We start from the raw sequence: 19,129 nt of genomic DNA, 5'->3' as shown, positions 1-19,129 counted from the left end.
TGTGATCGCGTTATTTCAGTTACTCGTTTCGCAAGAATGTTGCGGACAAGAGAACTGACATACACGCTCTTTGTTAATGATTCATTACGGGTACGGTAGCGCAAGAAATGAGGTGAAGTGCCCGTCCTATTCCCTTGCCTTGTGCTACAGCGCACCCATAGAATATTGCGTACCACACGGTGCTGTTAGCACTTGCGATTCAGGTTTTCTCGATTGTGTTTTGGCCCGTTTTATCTTACGTTATTGGTATTTCATGGTCTTTAGAGGAACTTCGTTTATAAGGTGACACGGGCAGACGCGAGTTTCTTTGGCACCTCGGCATGGTTGCGATATATTGCGCTGCTTATTGGAGCTTTATTCTTCTTATAGTTTTTCTAGTTCGCGAATGGATACCGTATATACGCTGCATAACTCGCTAGTGGATACTGCATATGTGAATCGTAAATCCCCTTGTCGTAAAATATCCTGTTACTCCAGGTAGCCACGATTATTTGCAGTTTGTGACTGGTGTCGGACTCTACGCTGCGCGGCCTTTGTGGCATTTAGTCGGCCGTCTGCCGAGTTCCTGCGTGTGCCAGTGTACGCACGGTGCTTCAGAAGTGCTCGCGCGGTTCTTTCGATTTGTGCGCTCTTCGTGCACTTCGCGCAATAGGGCATGCCGCGGTTCTTAGTCCTTGTGCAAGAAACTTTCCTATCGTTTTTCAGCCTTCTTTTATTGTTTGCACATTTAATAGTTCAGCCTGAGAAGATTTAGCATAAGAAATTCACGTAAGCTGTAAATTTATATATAAGATTTGTTCAATTTAGATGTTCTAATGGATGCAGTTTACAGAACGGCGTTATCTGTGTTTGATGCAGAGGGACAAATTTGTAAACTTCGGGCTTCCATTTTTTTAACTTACAATTTTTTAAAAGTCCTTGTACAGAGTTCAGGCACAAAAGCGATATTTCGCTTCCAACTGTCACTAGACTGTAAGTTTCTCTCTAAAGTGCAACAACTTTCATAAAAATCGGTCTAGGGGTTATCTCAGAAAAGCATTTTTGCCTTTTACATGTATTTGAATAAGACGCATGGGAGTTGGGCCCGAGCTAAGGCTTCCTCTTAAGGTGTGATGTAAATATTGCAATGCACGTAAGCGTTCGAACTGCGAAAATTACAAACTTCTGCACTGTCGGTGAACGAGGAACCCCAATTCGTCATAGCGTGCCTTTACGTGTTCTGACGTGTCCTACTCCAGCACCGACCGAGACATCCAGTCACGGGTCCAGGCACGAGCTGAAGACGCCATCATGAAGCACAGCCTGGCAGCCTACGTAGCTTAGCCTCCCTTACATCTTACCCCTTCGTATAATAAAGTTGACACTCACTCACTCACTCACTCACTCACTCACTCACTCACTCACTCACTCACTCACTCACTCACTCACTCACTCACTCACTCACTCACTCACTCACTCACTCACTCACTCACTCACTCACTCACTCACTCACTCACTCACTCACTCACTCACTCACTCACTCACTCACTCACTCACTCACTCACTCACTCACTCACTCACTCACTCACTCACTCACTCACTCACTGTCACCACCCTGTACGGAGGAAAAAAAATAAGACGCGGTTCACAAGTCTCATCTGTATTCTGTTAGGTGGCTGGACGAGTCTTTCATACTCAGAAACGCAAACAATTTCAGCAGGCACATTGGGCTGAAGAAAAAGGGTGGCTCTATTATCGTGTGCAAGGGTGCCTGCGAATGAGGTGGTCACATCAACGACGTCCGTATCTACAATATAGTCATTGAATTTGTATACCATTTTATAAGTGCACCTTATTTCGCTCAATCTTCGACCATTTGCTCTAGTGGCTCTGTTTTACATTTTCTACTAGGGAGCCTACATGCAACGCCGTTTAAAACGGCGTTGCATGTAGGCTCCCTATTTTATTGCGATAGCAATCATATGGACACTCAAAAGCAGATTTCTGCCGTCGTCGTCGCCGTCGCCGTGAGGTTCCGTATGACGTCAATGGAGATGAAATCGTCGATGATAAGTGGTTCTTGAGGGAAAGGGAAAGGTTGGCGCTATCTTCTGCAGCCCTTGAGGGAGCACGGCTCAGCGCCAATAAAAATTCCGAAGTTGTGTCCGTAGCGCGGAATCGCCGCGCGCCGAACTCTGTATGTGCGAGTGAAAGGGCGCGAGGGGCGCGCGCTTTCACGGGGAGTGAACGCACGGCGGAGAACAAACGCGCGTTCTGCGCCGTGCTCCCTTAAGGGCTGCAGAAGTAGGCGTCTCTTTCCTCCTTTACAATCACCATATATGTAGAGCAAACGCGCCTTCTTCCGACGCGCGAGAGGCCGTGGGGGAGGGGGGGAGGGGAGGGAAGGGAGGCGACGTTTAGCTGCGGCACCAAGTGCCTATTTATATCAGAGGCTCCGGCAACAGTCACCAACGCCGCACGCATTTTGAGCGAACGCGGGCAAAACGCCGACGGCGTCGACAATAGTTCTGCGTGTTGCCGGTGCTGCTGCATGTCCAAGTTTATGCAGCTGATAAAGCTAATATCATTACTCCGTATAGCTCTCTACAAATTTGCTGTCGCAATTGATGCTTCGCCTTTCAGGTGAAACTGCGACAACCTTTTTCTACCGATAGCGCTATTTCAATGATTCCAAATGTTCCCCAGGTTTCCGCCACCAGAATATAGGATAGCTGGTGATAAGCTGTCCTTGCGTTTTTCAGGTCCTTCGTTAGTTTATTTCGATGGACTTTACAAGCGGTCCAGCAGTTACACTCCCTTGTTTTAACAAATTTCGTATACAAACTGTCTCACTTCCTGATTTTTCTCTATAAGATCTCTTGTAAGCCACGGTTATTTGGCGTCTTTATGCTGGAGTTCTTAATATGCAAAATAGCATCTTTATAGGTCAACAAACTTACTTATAAATAAATCATAGGCGATGTTGGCATTGCTTTCGTAAAAAAAAAAGAATACTCGACGATGTATGCTTAATTTCTAACTAAATGCCTGCAATGCCTGGCCGTTAGTATCTTTCGACAAAAAGGCGCTCCTAATTAGATTTGTACGTACGTGTTTTTAATGAATAAAGCATGTAGCATGTGATCACTTATTGGAGAAGTCGGTACAGCACTTCTTATAAGTGTACATAAAATTTTGATCATAGTTCGTTACGAAAAGGTCAAGTAGCGTCGCACATGGTACAGTAGTTCTGGTTGCTGTTGTCGGAGTATTCAAGCATTCATAGGATTGAAATGTATATTGAAAGTGAGTTTCGTCGAACTTTCATCCAGCATATTAATGTTTAGGTAAACAACAAAAATAGAGTATAGTCTTTTGGCGTTTGATAATGCCAACAATGCTTCTACAAATGCGAAAAATACAATATTATAACCACCAGTTGTGCGTTAGACTGTAGCCAAAGTGACATCATAAGCTTCAATGGCCAGCGCTTCGAAATCGGGTATTATGCGAGAGAACCAACCAGCATCTCACAAAGAACAGTATCATCAATGAACAATGCGATTTCTCCTGCGTGCCGCCGTTTTCTACTTAACGAAAAATGTTCTCTTTCCAGGCAAGGTTAATATCTTATCGGAGTCCTAATACCATGTCTCAATAAGCATAGATGTATTGCACGGCTTGTCGATGTCGTAGAAAAACATTAAATTTCAGAAGGTTTTTAGCGATAGAACGCTACAATACAAAAAGTTATTCTTTTAGAAAGATATGTAGTGGAATAATCATGTCTAATCATATTGCGTGCATGACGTGAACAGTGGGCTACATTGAAAACGTACGCGAACAGCAGGAATCACTTTACGATGAGTCATCTATAAAGAGCCGACACTCCTGAACCGTGAGCGATATTTCGACGATCGACGGCTGTGTTCGCAGCTATCGTTGTGCTTGTGTGTTCTTTGCTTTGCTGGGCACAAGTTCGCCCAATAAAGGGTTAAATCTGTAACTAGCGTTTTTAGCAGTTATACTCCTCACCGTCATTACAACATGCAATCTGGTTGAGGTGCTTCTTCTGTGTGTACCGCACAACCCCTGCTAGCCAAAGCCGCTTACTGTTAACACCAGCGTCGCCACGGACCAACGAGCCAGCCGCAGGCTGCAACGACTACTGCCGGAGTATGAACCCCTTCCAAGAACGCTAGTTGTAGCGTTTTTGGCAATTATATTCTTCACCATCACTACAAAGTAGCAATAGAGAGTTTTAGATGAGCGTGCCCAAGCGTTGGGGGACGCCAACCGCCGGGCCGGCTTACGAAAGAAGACAAAGCGAGCACGAAAGAACGCAAAGGGCCCACAGTGAAGTTTGTGTCCCCATACGTTTGGGTGTGGCTTGGGTACCGCATTCTAAAGCTCTCTAATATGCTGGCAATACGTGAGCCAAGCCTACAGGCAAACTGCTTTGGTACAGAATCCGTTAGAAATCTGAATCCAATAATCGAGTTCACGCCACAGCGGCTCTGGTGTTCTGATGCTGAACTCAAAATTAAAGGTTCAAATACCGCCCATAAAGTGACTGATGGAAGAAAGTTCGTGTGCCTACATGAATGTACTGCCGCCGTCAGACTTAACCCGAATTGGAGTATCGTAAAAACTGCATAACCATCACCACGCTTCTTGCTGCAGTTATATGCGCAGCAGCACGGCATAGTGCTAGCAGACAGTGCACGAAACAGTGTGCAATGTTAGCGTGCGACGTTCTCTATACGCCGAGCCAACCGAGCTGAGGCGCAAAATGGCGCGAACGAAAAAGCAAAACACAAGCAAAACGCAAGCTCCGCTCGTTTCCAAGGGCAACGGCAGGGAGACCAATCATCGTGCAGGAAAACGGGCGCAAGACCGTCTGCCGTGGAGGGGACTCGCGAGGGGTGAGGAGGAGGCGAGGAGGTCGCTTGCCGGCGGCAGAGTACAAAGAGTGGCGGTACTTTAGAATTACCAAGGGGCTTTAACTGCTGGTCAGCGGACCTGCCCTCTTCCGGCGCGGCTCTCATCTACTCCTGGTCACGTGACCTGCGTGTCACCGGACAGCCGGAGAAGGCTCGACTAAGAAAAGCTCCGCTGTTAAAAATTGGCGATCACTTTAGCGTACGCCGAAGAGGGTGAAGGCGAAAACCTGCGCGCTCAAGATACATTCATTAAATAACTTGAAGTTCTCTTTCGAATTCGTGGTTACTTGTTATTACTTGTTTTCTCCCACAAAAGGTTGTGGGTTCGACTCCTACCAAAGGTCGTGGGTCCAAGTGCCTTAATTGAGGCTACCCTAGTTAACTATGCCTTAATGAACTTCACCCTTATTAACACCAAGGTCGTGGGTGCGACTCATACCAAATGTCGTGGATTCCACTCCCACCGAAGGTCGTGGGTTCGAGTGCTTGGATTGACTCTATCTTAATGAGCTTTGCCTTTTTTGGCATGATGAGCGGCACCGGAGCCAGCTGTGGAACAAGACGACCACGAACGCGTGAGCAGTGGCACGAGCGCGTCTCTGTGCGAGGCGAGCTCACACGACTCTCTGTACCGCACGCCGCGTTTTCAAAACCACCGTCTGATGAGACATTGAAGGCTTTTGCCTTAATAACGCAGCAGCTGTCCTTGAACACTTTCACGCAGTTAGACCATTTCGTGATGGTGCAGCACACACGCCGACCGGAATGCGAAGTTGAAAGGTTGCGCCGACGTACAGAGCGGTAAGAAATTATACAGGTTAATCTTTTACGTTTTCATGGGTGTTCATGTGTGAAGAGTGTGTTTTTTGATGTTCCCAAATTAAAACAGCACGCTATCAGCTCCGCAGCTGAATAGCTCTCGAGATGTTATATAATTATGCAAAGCCGACGTTCAAAACTTGAATAAGTCCCCCTAAGTTACCGGGGAATGATGGTGGTTTGAAAAGAAAAGGGTAACACTGTTACCGAAATCATTTGGCGTATGCGAATATTGAAATAACACTTGTAGATTATGGCTCCCTAAGTGCGGATGAAAAGAGCACCGGCGGAAAGAACACACACAAAAAAAAAAAAAAAAACACCGCATATCCACGGGGTGAATGATGATGTGTGGGCGAAGCTCCGGAGGGAATCATCGGTAAACCGTGAATCTTCCGTGTAATTCGCCCAGTCTCGCCGCACTAAATCGAACGATTGACTTCCACCAATGACACGCGCCATATGTTACGTCATTCCTATTTTATCACAGCGCCCTTCATTATAATTGCACCATCTCCCGCTTAAGGGGACGCTAGCACAAACGCGTTAGAAACGTGCTGTGGCCTCTCTAGTAAGGGGGAGAGGCCACAGCGTCTTACGCAGCCGTTTACACATGCCGGAACGTGCACCGCGTTTGCCGACGCCATCACATGACTGCTGAGAGAGTATAACCCCCGTATTCATAAACGCTCCTCGACTTGAACTTGACTTGCCACCGCCTTCAACGCGTTTCGAATGCGCTGCCCAAGGCGGTGGCAAGTCAAGTTCAAGTCGAGGAGCGTTTATGAATACGGGGGTAAGGCGGAGAGGCCACAGCGTCTTACACCAGCTTCTTACACGGGCCGTAACGAGCTAGCACAAACGCGTTAGAAACGTGGTCTTTCGTTAACGTTGGGTATTTATTGTCATCGTGGTGCGTGTGTCCATGTGCGCTTCGTGGCGTAGTGGTTAGCGCCGCGCGTTCGGAAGCGAGGGGTCCCTGGTTCGATTCCGCGCTACGGACACAACTTTCGGAATTTTAGGGGCGAAGCTCCTTAGGGTGTGGGTCTGTCCCTCCTCTGTAGTATGTAGTAGTAGTAGGTAGCCACGTCTACTTTTATGAAAAAAAATTCCGAAAGTTGTACGCCGCGTGGGCGCTGATATCTTGGAAGCGCTCTGCGATGTGGTCAAAGTGCGTCGAGTGCTGGTAGCTTCGTATGCGTTGTGATCTCGACGCTTAGTTAGCGTTGAAGCGAGACGCAGCATGAAGGTCCATTCGCTCGCCGCTGCTGCCTCGCCGAGCAGCGTCTGTGTGTTGTCCTGTGGTGCAGTTGTAGATGCGGTAGTTGCTGACGGCGCCGAGCAGCGTCTGTGCCTTTTCCCAAAGCAAGAAAAACCGTGCTATCACTCGACAGAAAAGGTTAAACCACGACAATTTTTTTTGGTAGCTTAGAGCAACCGCTCACATGACTATGTAGGTTTCGATTTACACGCCAGGCTTGAGCCATGTCTCGGTAGCGTATATTGAAAATCGGTAGCGTATATTGAAATATATAAATCTAGAAACCACAGCGTCTAACAACAGTGGTTGAATGCGATTGGCTGAAACGCCGCCGGCGACGCTCGATGCCGCGTCTCCATTAGCAACCGCTGTGAGGGTACGCTTTTTTTTTCTGGGGTTTTACGGGCCTAAATCAGTTCTGATTATGAGGCACGCCGTAGTGGAGGGCTCCGGATTAATTTTGACCACCTGGGGTTCTTTAACGTGCACTACAACGCAAGCACACGGGCGTTTTTGCATTTCGCCTCCATCGAAATGCGGCCGCCGGGGCCGGGATGCGATCCCGCAATCTCGTGCTCAGCAGCGCAACGCCTGAGCTGTCTGAGCCACCGCGGCGGGTCATGAGGGTACGCTTCACCGCCTAACGCCTAGCTTAGCCTAACCTAACCTAACCTAACGCCTGAGAACGTAATCCGTCGCGGGGCATGCGTCGCAAAAGCCCCAAGCACAAAATGGTGGCGCGTTGCTACGGTGTGACATCAGGGCGTCGCCAGCGACGTTTCAGCCAATCGCGTTCGACCGCGGTTGCTAGGCGTTGTGCCTTCTAGATTGTCAATGTGTGCGTCCCGGTAGCATGCATTGGCGCGGATGACGGATGCAACAAGGGGGGAAGGGGCGACCCTCGCGCGAACTTCCCGTGACCATCCAGATTTGAGAATCTTTGAGAGATGGCAAATCACGTCGAACCTGACAGTAGGGAGTTTTAGCGTGTCAAGTATTCCGGTACCAACGTTTCTCTGAGCATCACAGATTCTACTGAATAAATTAAAAATTAAATTATGGGGCTTTACGTGCCATAACCACGAATGAATTAGGGTGTGGTGGCACCAAGTATAAACTTTATTTCCCACTTTATTTTAACCATAAATATTCATCCTTCGAATGACTCGAGGCGTACATTTTCATTAAATACTGGTGCAAGGTGTACCATGAAACATTTTATTTTGGAAGCGTTTCAGGTGTTTGACTCGTTGAAGTACTTGATTTGGCAAGTAAATAATTTTGCGATACGACAGGGGGGAATCCAAGAGACGGGCGCAATGGAAGACGAAGAGGGCCATCTGGGCTCTGGGCGGGTTCATCTTGGTATTCGGCTGCGCTGCTTTTATTAATACATCTTCGATAGTCCAATTTGTCTATGTCGCTGCGCACACAACAATGAATTGACTTGGCCACTAAGCAAACTTTGTTCCACAATATAAATATTACATGTTATGCTGAAACGGGAAATTGCAGTCAAAATCGGATAGCTTACATTTTTCACCGACGTACTGATAAGGCTATAAGCCATAAAATTTTAATGAGTGGCTACTAGTATATAATAAAATTACTTGCACGAGAAATGTACAACAGTGTGTGTGGGGAAAAAAATGGCACCTTTTTACCAAAAATGCATCTTGGTAGTTGGCTAAAAATCCGTAAAAAAGTCATTACGTGCTTTAACATGAGTGTAACAGATGACGAACGTTACAAAAGGGTAATATATTTAGTCGTGATAAATAAAAAAAAAAATTCAACTCAGCGAAACACATACACTGCGCTAAGTGGTCCACGTGGTGAAATGCCACATGGTCTGTGCAGCTCTTGAACTAGTGTGGCTGTCAGCTGTAGGTGGCTTATTAATGGGGACACGCGTTGTTTTTTAGGTTAATGAGCTTTGAGTTTGTTGAGCGATGAGAGATCAAAATAATATGGCATCATCTCTTGGACGATCAGTTTGTTGCCTGGAAACTATAGGGTCCCAAATACTTCTTAGTTTATGAAATGATGCTATCCAGCACCCAAATCGCTTTTACATGTTGATATAGACATGTGGGGACAATGGGGTCAGCAACAATGGGGACCTTAACCGAGAAGTGTAATAGTGGGGTTGAAGAATATTATGCAGAAGACAAAGATAATGGTACAAATTAAAATATGGGGTTTTACGTGCCAAAATCACGATCTGATTGTGAGGCACGCCGTAGTCGTGGTCTCTGGAATAATTTCGACCCCCTGAGGTTCTTTAACGTGCGGCTAAATCTAAGTACACGGGTGTTTTCGCATTTCGCCCCCATCGAAATGCGGCCGCTGTGGCCGGGATTCGATCCCGCGACCTCGTGCTTAGCAGCTCAACACCATAGTCACTAAGCAACCACGGCGGGTAAAGATAACGTTCAATAGCCGGGCAAAGGAACAAGAATGCAGGATTGCCAGTCAGCCTCCTGAGTCTGTAAATTTATCTAGGTCAATTACTCAAAGGTGGACCCTGATCACGAGCAGGAAATTTACAGAAGAATAAAATTGGGTTGGAGTGTATACGGCAGTATTGCCAAATCCTGACTGGGAGCTTAGCACTGTCGTTTGAAAAGAAAAGTGTACTGGATTCTACTGGTGCTAACATATGGGGCATAAACGCGGAGGTTAACAAAAAAGCTCGAGAACAAGTTAAGGACCACGCAAAGAGCGATGGAACGAAAAATGTTAGGCTACATACGTTAAGAGACAGGAAGAGAGCAGTGTGGATTAGAGAGCAAACGGGGATAGCCGATATTCTAATTGAAATTAAGAGAAGAAATGGAGCTGGACAGGCCAGTGGACCACTACCGTTGGACCATTAGAGTTACAGAATAGGTACCAAGAGAAGGGAAGCGCAGTCGAGGATGGCAGAAAACGTAGGTGGGGTGATGAAGTTAAGAAATTTGCAGGCGCAAGTTGGAATCAGCTAGCGCAAGACAAGGGTGATTGGAGATGGCAGGGAGAGGCCTTCGTCCTACAGTGAACATAAATATAGGCTGATGATGATGACGATGATAGGCATGTGAACTCATATGCTGTCAATATAGGGGTCATTAGAAGGCTTTTGTACACTTGCCTTACCCTCCAACTTCAACACAATCGCAAACAACGTTTGCTAAGTATAGTGCAAAAAACTTTCACACAACGGTGAGATATATTATAAACTTCTAGCATGATGACAGAGATTCACTAAACTCTCATTTTGTATTGTAATTCGGCGCCATCAGACAAATGATTTGTATGTTTTGTTCACGGTAGAATGTATTTGAGGCCATGAAGGAATGCTTGATGGAACGCCGAGACAATATGACAACGTACGATTTGACCTGGCGTTCGTGTGATGAGCGTGTCATGTGACCGCAGTGAACTAGCGGGTGCAATTTCGCATGAGTGATGCTTCAGTGGTATGGCTGAACTGCATCTTGGACAAAAAGACTAACACTTTTTCGGAAGGTCCATAATCAACACAATAGCCTCGTTCAATGTCAGAACTGTCCTTGACCTCCTTCAGACATATAATATCATGCAGGTGGATGAGCTGAGCCTGGAGTCGAAAACGTAATTTTTTTTAAAACTTTGAGCGGCTTAAAGTTGAACGAGCCAATAGGAATTCATTTTACTGAAAGGGAGGCGTACAACATGGCAGAAAGAAGAAATGAAAGGGTGTTTGTTCTGACATTTACACTGCTTCTTATGTCCGGATATGAATGCCAGTCTTTCAGTAAGACGAATAAGCTTTCCACTGCTGCTCGAAACCAATCCCAGACTTTGTACAGATCCAAAAAAGGTCCTGTGAAATCACTGGTTGTTCCTCTTTGATTTTTGTCCTGGTTCGAAAATGAATAGGAACAACTTGTCAAGGACAGTGTTTCGTGAACAGTTCGAGGTGAAGGTAATGTTGGTGAGAACATATCGAGTGCAAGACATCTTTCTCTTCTTCTGAAAGCAAGACGTGGAGACATACTGCTCCCTTTTCGACATGCTTCCAGTGGGAGTACCAAACATTCTCTTCACTCGTGTTGTTTTATGCCATGATTTTTTTTTTGCTGTAGAGATCATGGTAAATAATATGAAAAGGTAAAAATGTATTGGACACGTATCACTGTATCGTTTTGTGGCGCTTTCAAGAAAGTGCACCCGGCGTTTTTACGCGAACTCATAACTATATATAACCGTGATCTAAACCAGCAAGTCACATATTGTAGCCCTTGAGAACATTTGCACTCGAGAGAAGCACGTACATTCCGCACATTTGCGTTATAACCACGCGACAAAATACACGCTACCCCTATTGATCTACCAAAAGAACAACAAACGAACAATAACAATCGTTGGTGTAAGCTGCAAGATAGCGCCATCTGCTTCGGAAAAGAAAAAGGAGTCCGCTGACGCCATCACATGTAGCAGCATCCGCAATCGCTCCTAGAAGAGAAACACAGGTGAGGAGACCTGCATCTTAAAAATAATTTCTCAAACTTAAGAAATAACACCTTCTTTCATTTTTTAATAATCTGTTGCACTTAGGTTGGAGTACGTAAGGGAGTTTTTTGACGTATTTTAAGCCCGACCACCAAGATACCTTCCCGACCTTTTAAAAGTTAGGTTTTCGCAAAAGTTGAACTAATTGTTTTCGTTACTTTTCCCACAAATACTGCTGCATATTTTATAGGCTCAAATCATTTTAATACATGCATTAGTTACTTTTATACTAGCTCATCTATATTTTATCTCTTATGGCGTTCCCAGTATAGGTCAGTAAAACGTTTCAGTGGCTTCCAAGTCACTGCAGAATTATCGGCCATGAACGGGCCGATCAAGCTGCCCGCACAGCTCATAAAGAAGATCACCAACGGCCCATACCACTTTCTCGGACTGCCGCGGCACGGAAGCTCCGCCTGCTTTCTCGCCAACGCACAAGGTCACAATGGAATGATTCGCACTTCAAGCATGCTCGCTTATACTCTCTGGACCCAACGCTAAGCCTTCGAGTACCATCAAGGCTTCGCCGAGGAGACGCAACCCATTTTGTGCCGATTATGGTTGGGCGTTGCGTTGACCAACGCCTATGTGTTCCACACAGGAATGGCCGACAGCGCAGCCTGTGACCACTGCGGCAATGCAGAAACGATTGAACATATTTTGTGCAACTGCCCGCCGTACAGTGCGCAGAGACAATCTCTTAACAACGCGTTCAACCAATCGGAGGCAGGCTTCTGTCGGAAGAAAGAGTTCTCCACCACAGACTGGACTTAACGTCACAGAAGAAGGCCGTGCAGGCGCTTGCGTGCCACCGGCCTATCTGAACGACTGTGATTAGAACGCTCTTCCGGCGTTTTTTTTTCTGTGTGTGCTTTCTTTTTTTTCTCACTCTTTCGCTGTTCTTTTTCTAACCCCTATTTCCCTACCCCAGTGCAGGGTAGCAAAGCTGATTCTAACATCTGGTTAACCTCCCTGCCTTCCCCCCCTCTCTCTCTCTCTCCGTAAAAAAAATCCAAACTCTCCGTAACGCCCAAGATTGGGCTAGTTGTTTGTGCCTGAGTCAAGGTATAATAGCGCGACTTCCTGAACGAGGACAAAAAAACAAAGAAAAAAAAAACAAGGAATTAAGACAAGGACAAGGGCTGATTTTTAACTGGGAATCTATTGCACACGAAATATTTATCAATGTTGCAAAGTGTGAACAAACAGCAATAGTAAAAGCGAGACAAGCCGCAAATGTTTAAATAGCATTGAGAAAACCATGACTTTCTCTCGCGTAATATCTTGTCATCCCTTTCAAAACCTGCTGCATTTCCTCTTGCACATTGTAGGCTCCTTGCAGGTTGTTGAAGACGCAGAAGACGACAGAACTTGACGACGTACAGGATGACAGAGCTCTAGCCGAGGGACATGGTTGCCGACAGAGAGACAGCCCATCAAATGTCACTTTGAACTCTCTTATTGCTTGCACTTGACTGCTGTCGTGGGGCTCCCTTGATGACAAGGGAAGCAGACAGAGACGCAGAGGAAGATGACACAGTTGAAGACAATCCCACGTACGTATACAGGGTCCCAAGTATCATGCACTAATATTTAAAGATATGCAAATGCCACGTAGCTGGACTGAACCAAGGTAATGTTGTTTGCCGTCACTTGGAGATACTCAGATGATTTCTTGCATTCCGCCTGATTACATGATCAGTCTTAATTAACTAATCAAGTTGTCAAATATTATATTTAGATGTAAAGTGTTAATTACAGAATCGTAGAATAACATGAAAAACTCCCGATACAGCTTTCTGTTGCTCAATACGTGCTACATAAAAGTGTTTTCCAGAGCGTGAAAGAAGCCCGCCAATACACGCAAAATTGCCACGTAACTGGCCGTTTGAGGCACTTTGGGTACCTCATTCTCAAACTCTACTATTTTGGTACAGAATATGTTGGAAGAATCGAGTACACGCCGCAGCGGCTCTGGCTATATGGCGTTCTGATGCTGAACTCAATATCACAGGTTCGACTCCCGGTCACAAAGTGACCGATGAAAGAAAGTTCGTGCGCCTATATCAAGGTTCTCCCGCCGTCACACTTAACCCGAACGCGGAAGCTGGCCCGCGTAATACCCCTAAAACTTCGTTAAGTTGCGGTACTCTTCTCCTCCGCCTTCACTTCTCCTTATTTCTCCTCTCTTTCGCGCTCCCTACTCGACTGTGGCACCGCCTACAACGCTTGAGCATAGCAGACGACTTTTCGCAGAGTGAATGCACGCATATAGGCGTTCGCGTTGGCTTTCTAGCTTCGAGTAACTTCGTGTATAGCATATAATTTATATACTGAAGGTTATACAAATTCAATGATGGCAGCTTCTTTTTCCTGTTCTGATAACTATTTTTTAAGTATGTAAACAAGCGCTAACGCCATACCATGACGACTCCGAATGTATTGCGTGCGCTACAATTAGGTACGCAACATTTGTCAAGCGCGTGTCGCAAGATCTTGTTGCGAATGGTTGTAAAGAACACGTTTACCATCGAATGGCAACTTCCTGGCCTCCATCGCGGCATCGCAACCTTCACACACTTTAAAGCTCACGCGAATTAGCACGTACGCCTGAAAGACCTACGATGTTGTCGCTAGGCGACGAATGCACCCCGTAACTCAGTTTCCGGAGAGCGCGCACGCTTTCATCGGTGCCGTTGTATCGCAAATCCACCGGGCGACCGCCAACGACGAACACGAACAGAAGAGGCAAACAAAGCTGTTCGCTCTAAAGAAGGCTAGTAAGTAACCACAAAAGGCAGAGAGTTGCTTTCCTAAGAAGTTTTCTCACTCGAGCCTCAAATTTTGTCAAAAGGACAGTGCTGAATCTTAAAAGTTTCGTAATCACGTTTTCACAAGCAGCCTCGTGTGCCTGCGAATTAAAGCCTGTTGGTGTACAAAACGATTAAGCGTCTTGCCTTTGCTGAAACTATTTTGGTATCTGAAGGCGCAGCAGGTCATGGTGATGGAAAATTCCGTGAAGAGACGTCGGACTTGCTGCGAAACTTAGTTCAAAGTGTTCGCAAAACAAAACAACACGGAAGAGCAACGGCGCCAACATGCACTCCTCGCCAGTCGGTAGGCTCTTCTCAAGCGAAAATGGCGATGGAGCGCGACTGTAAACAAACGAAACCGGCGCGAGGACCCACGTGATGCCATTATAGGCCAATAGAGACGCGGCGTCGGCTAGGGCACGCGAGGAGGAGGCGGCATTCTTCAAAGCGTGTCGCTACTTTACCAAGATTGAGGGGTTTTAGGCACGCGTGACTGTTAGCGCCACGAAGCGGCAACGGCTGGAATCGAGGAGAGAGTGCCACCGGGCATGCAATACCTATCAACAGTATTATCTATGTAAACAACTGTCACTCCGCTGACGTGAGATTACAGCTGATGCCGCTTTGTGGCGCTGACGGTCACGCTGGGCGCTCGCTCCTGCATTCCAGTTAAGTGTGACGCAGCAGTACATGTTGAAGAACCCCCGGAGCTCGGAACCATGGCCGCTCGATAAAAGAAAAAGAAAAAAAAAAGGTTCCGGGGCCTTCTACAACGACGTCCTTAGGACGTTAAAATGAATGAATGAACGAATTAATAAAAAAGCTGGCAGATTCCACGCCCTGTTGGAATCGATGTGTGCGGGGAGCCTACCAAGTTAACGAAACAACCATTAGAGCACCAAGACGTAGGCGGCTCTTTCATGACCTATATGACACGCATGTCATGACATTCATGCCATGAGTCCTTAGGGGTCCCTTTAGCTACATCTAAGAGGTCTTAAGGCGAAAGCCTTAGTCATGCTCATGACTACGACGTCGACAATCAACCTTTAGCCTTTTCCTTCCCTTAGTACCCCATCCGAGTCCATTCCATTGGTTTTTGAGTGTTAATCTTTTTTCGCTGAGTCAATCTCATTTTTGCTGAGTCATGCTCATGACATGACTTCTACCATCAAGTGTTTCCTTCACTTAGTGCCCACGTCCGAACCAATTTCGGTGGTTTTTGAGTATTTTTCTTTTTCGCTAAGTCATTATCATTTTTGCTGAGTCAAGCTCATGACTATATGACTTCTACCACCGTCCTTTAGTGTTTCCTTCACTTAGTACTCGCGTCCAAACCCATTTCAGTGGCTTTTGAGTGTTAATTTTTTCGCTTGGTCATTGTTATGACCTACATGACACGCATGTCATGTTTATGTCATGACCTATCACTTATGTTCGTCATACACTCCTGTCATACTATGCCAATTTTGATAACCACCAAGTTAACGAAACGACCATGAGAGCACCAAGACGTAGGCGGCTGTTTCATGACCTACATGACACGCACGTGATGACATTCATGTCATGACATATCATTTATGTTCGTCATACACTCTTGTTATAGTATGCCAATTTCGGTACATACCAAGTTAACGAAATGACCATTAGAGCACAAAGACGTAGACCGCTAGATAGATAGATAGATAGATAGATAGATAGATAGATAGATAGATAGATACTGTCAACGTGGCATATGTTCGTCGAGAAATGCTTCGCATTTAAAATAAATCAATCATTAAAAAATTGTCAGTCAGATTAACATATTCCAAAAAGGGTGAAGGCGAAAGCCTGCGCGCTCAAGAGACAGTAATTAAATTACTTGACATTCTCACTGGAATGCGTTGTTATTTCTTATTACTTGTTTTCTCCCACCAATGGTAGTGGGCTTGAGTGCCTTAATTGAGGCTACCGTAATTATCTGCTCCCTAATTATATTCGCCGTAATTAACACCAAAGGTTGTGGGTTCGACTCTCACCGAAGGTCGTGGGTTGGAGTGCTTGGAGTAGCTCTATCTTAATGAACTTTGCCTTTTTTGGCATGAAAGGCATCGGAGCCAGCTGTGGAAGAAGACGATGAACGCGCGAGCAGTGGCACGAGCGCGTCTCTGTGTGAGGCGAGCTCACGTGACTCTGTACCGCACGCCGCGTTTTCAAGGCCACCGTCTCACGATGTATTTAATGCTTTCGCCTTAATAACGCAGCAGATGTCCTTGAATACTTTCACGCTGTTAGACCATTTCCTGATGGTGCAGCACACACGCCGGCCGGAATGCGAAGTTGAGAGGTTGCGCCGACGTATAGAGCGGTTACCCTGGTAAGAAATTATACAGGTCAATTTATTCAGTTTTGATGGGTGAAAATGTGTTTTTTGATATTCCTAAATTTTAATATTACGCTATCAATTCCGCAGCTCAAGATGCCCACGATATATTTTCCAATTGTGCAAAGCCGACGCTGAAAATTTGAATTTGTCCCACTAAGTTACTAGGGAAAGATGGCGGTTTGAAAAGAAAAGGCTAACACTGTTAACAAATTGATTACATGAATACTGAAATAACACTTTCAGGTAGACTATAGCAACGTGCTGATGAAAAGAACACCGACAGAAAGAAGAGAAATACAGACATGAAAGACGAAAGTGATCAGCCATTCGAATCGAATTGTGAACGTTCCAATAAAGCCATTCGCGAATGGAATATCTACGATACGATTTTTCGAATAATCGATATATTCGATATACGTCCACGCAGCGCCAAAAGTGGTCTGCTCCACGGAGCCCCTCGTGCTCGATGCTACCCAAGCGAACGTCTCACTTCGTTTTTGACGCAAAAGCGCCGAGTGCGCCTTGGATGGGCCGCTTCGGCTCCCCGACTTCGGTCCGATGCGACGTCGGAGCACCCGAACGTAACGATTCGCAGAACGGCGCCGCTTCGGACGGGGCCGCCTCTGTCCGTGCAACATTCGACAGGAGCGATCGAACTGATAACGCGACAAGAACAGAGGCAACGGCAACAAAAGCGGAGCGCGCATTCAGCAAAGTGCGAAGACCGCGCCGATCAGCAGCCAATAGGCACACAGATCGTGTTGGTTACGTGCGAACCAACTTCACGCTGCTTCAACAGCCGTCAATCTAACCCGCACGCGTGACCTCGGGACCGATCATATGATGAGTAACCCGTATAAAGATACTGGCGGCAAGCCTTCCGCGGCGGCTTGCGGCCAACATCGACCAGCGGCGAATTTTCGTCACGGCTATACACTGACAAGGCGATTAGGCCTAATCAGCGCTGCTTCATCGGGCGTAGGCGACTATACAGTTACGGTTTGGTGCCGAGTCGACGCAGATCTATTCGCAGCAGCCGCGCGCGACTCTTGGAAAGCCGAGAAACCGCCTCGCGAACGAAAGTGATTGCATGGATTGGCAACAACGTTGTTCACGGCCACCATCTTTGCGACACACCGTGCGGTATCCTCTTATTCCCAACGCTGTTCGTAGACGCATATCGGTATTTTGTTATCTAGCTTCGAGCAACCCGTCACAGGACTAGGTTTTGATTTACACGGCGGGCTTGAAAGAGCCATGTCTCGGTAGGGTATATTTAAAATCTAAAAGGCACAGCGCCTAACAACCACGGTCGAAGGCGATTGGCTGAAACGCCTCCCGCCACGCTCGACGCCGCAACGCCCTTAGCAACCGGTGTGAGAGTGTACACCGCGCCACCTGACGCCTAACCTAACCTAACCTAACCTAACTTAACCTAACCTAGCCTGGGAACGTAATCCGTCGCGGGGCGTGCGTCGCAAGCACCAAGCACAAAATGGCGGCCCGCTGCTATACGTTGTGACATCAGATCATCGCCGGCGGCGTTTCAAAGCCAATCGCGTTAAACCACGGTTGCTAGGCGTTGTGCCTTCTAGATTTTCAATATACGCGTCCGGGTAGCATGGACTGGCGCGGATGATGGATGGAGCCAAGGAGGTTGAAGAAAATCTACTTGGATGCAACAAGGGTAACACTAGGGGTGACAACACTAGGGGGTGACTGTTGCGCGAATTTGTCATGACCATGCAGATTTCAGAATCTTTGAGAGATGCCGATTCACGTCGAACCTTACAGTAGTCAGTTTTAGCGTCTAAAGAGTGGTGAATGCTCCAAAATTAACCTCATGATCAAGAGAGAATACCACCAGGCTCTACACCTCCCAATTACGACCGCAAAAGAAAAGTTTGAGGCTCTAGGAATGCACAACACTCTTGACGAGCTTATGGAAGCCCAAAGAATTGCTCAACTGGACTGACTCTCTCAGCCTCCGACGGGGCAACACATTCTACAATAACTCGGGATTACATACAACATCCAATTCGGACCAAACCTGGACATTCTCACAGAGTTAAGAAAACACATACACGTCCCACCATTACCTATAAGACCACTCACCCTCGGCACAATCAAGAGCGCAGGCAGGAAAGAGCCAAATCCTTACAAAAACGCTTTGCTAACTCAAATGACGTGGCCTATGTAGACGCTGCCGAGTATCGTGACCGAGACGCTATGGCAGTGGCTGCACTAGATCGGCAAAATCAAATCATCGCTGCAAGCTCAGTTATTACAACCTCGCCGGAGGTCGGGAAGGAAGTCGCAATCGCCTTGGCGTTCGCTTCCTCCGCAGCCAAATTCATAGCCAGCGGCTCAAAGACAGCTATACCAAATTTCGCGAAAGGGCGTATTTCGCCTG

The sequence above is a fragment of the Dermacentor silvarum genome, chromosome 10, assembly GCF_013339745.2.
Source record: "Dermacentor silvarum isolate Dsil-2018 chromosome 10, BIME_Dsil_1.4, whole genome shotgun sequence".
In the NCBI taxonomy this organism is placed as follows: Eukaryota; Metazoa; Arthropoda; class Arachnida; order Ixodida; family Ixodidae; genus Dermacentor; species Dermacentor silvarum.
The sequence above is the reverse complement of the archived record's forward strand: the minus strand, read 5'-3'. Positions refer to the sequence as shown.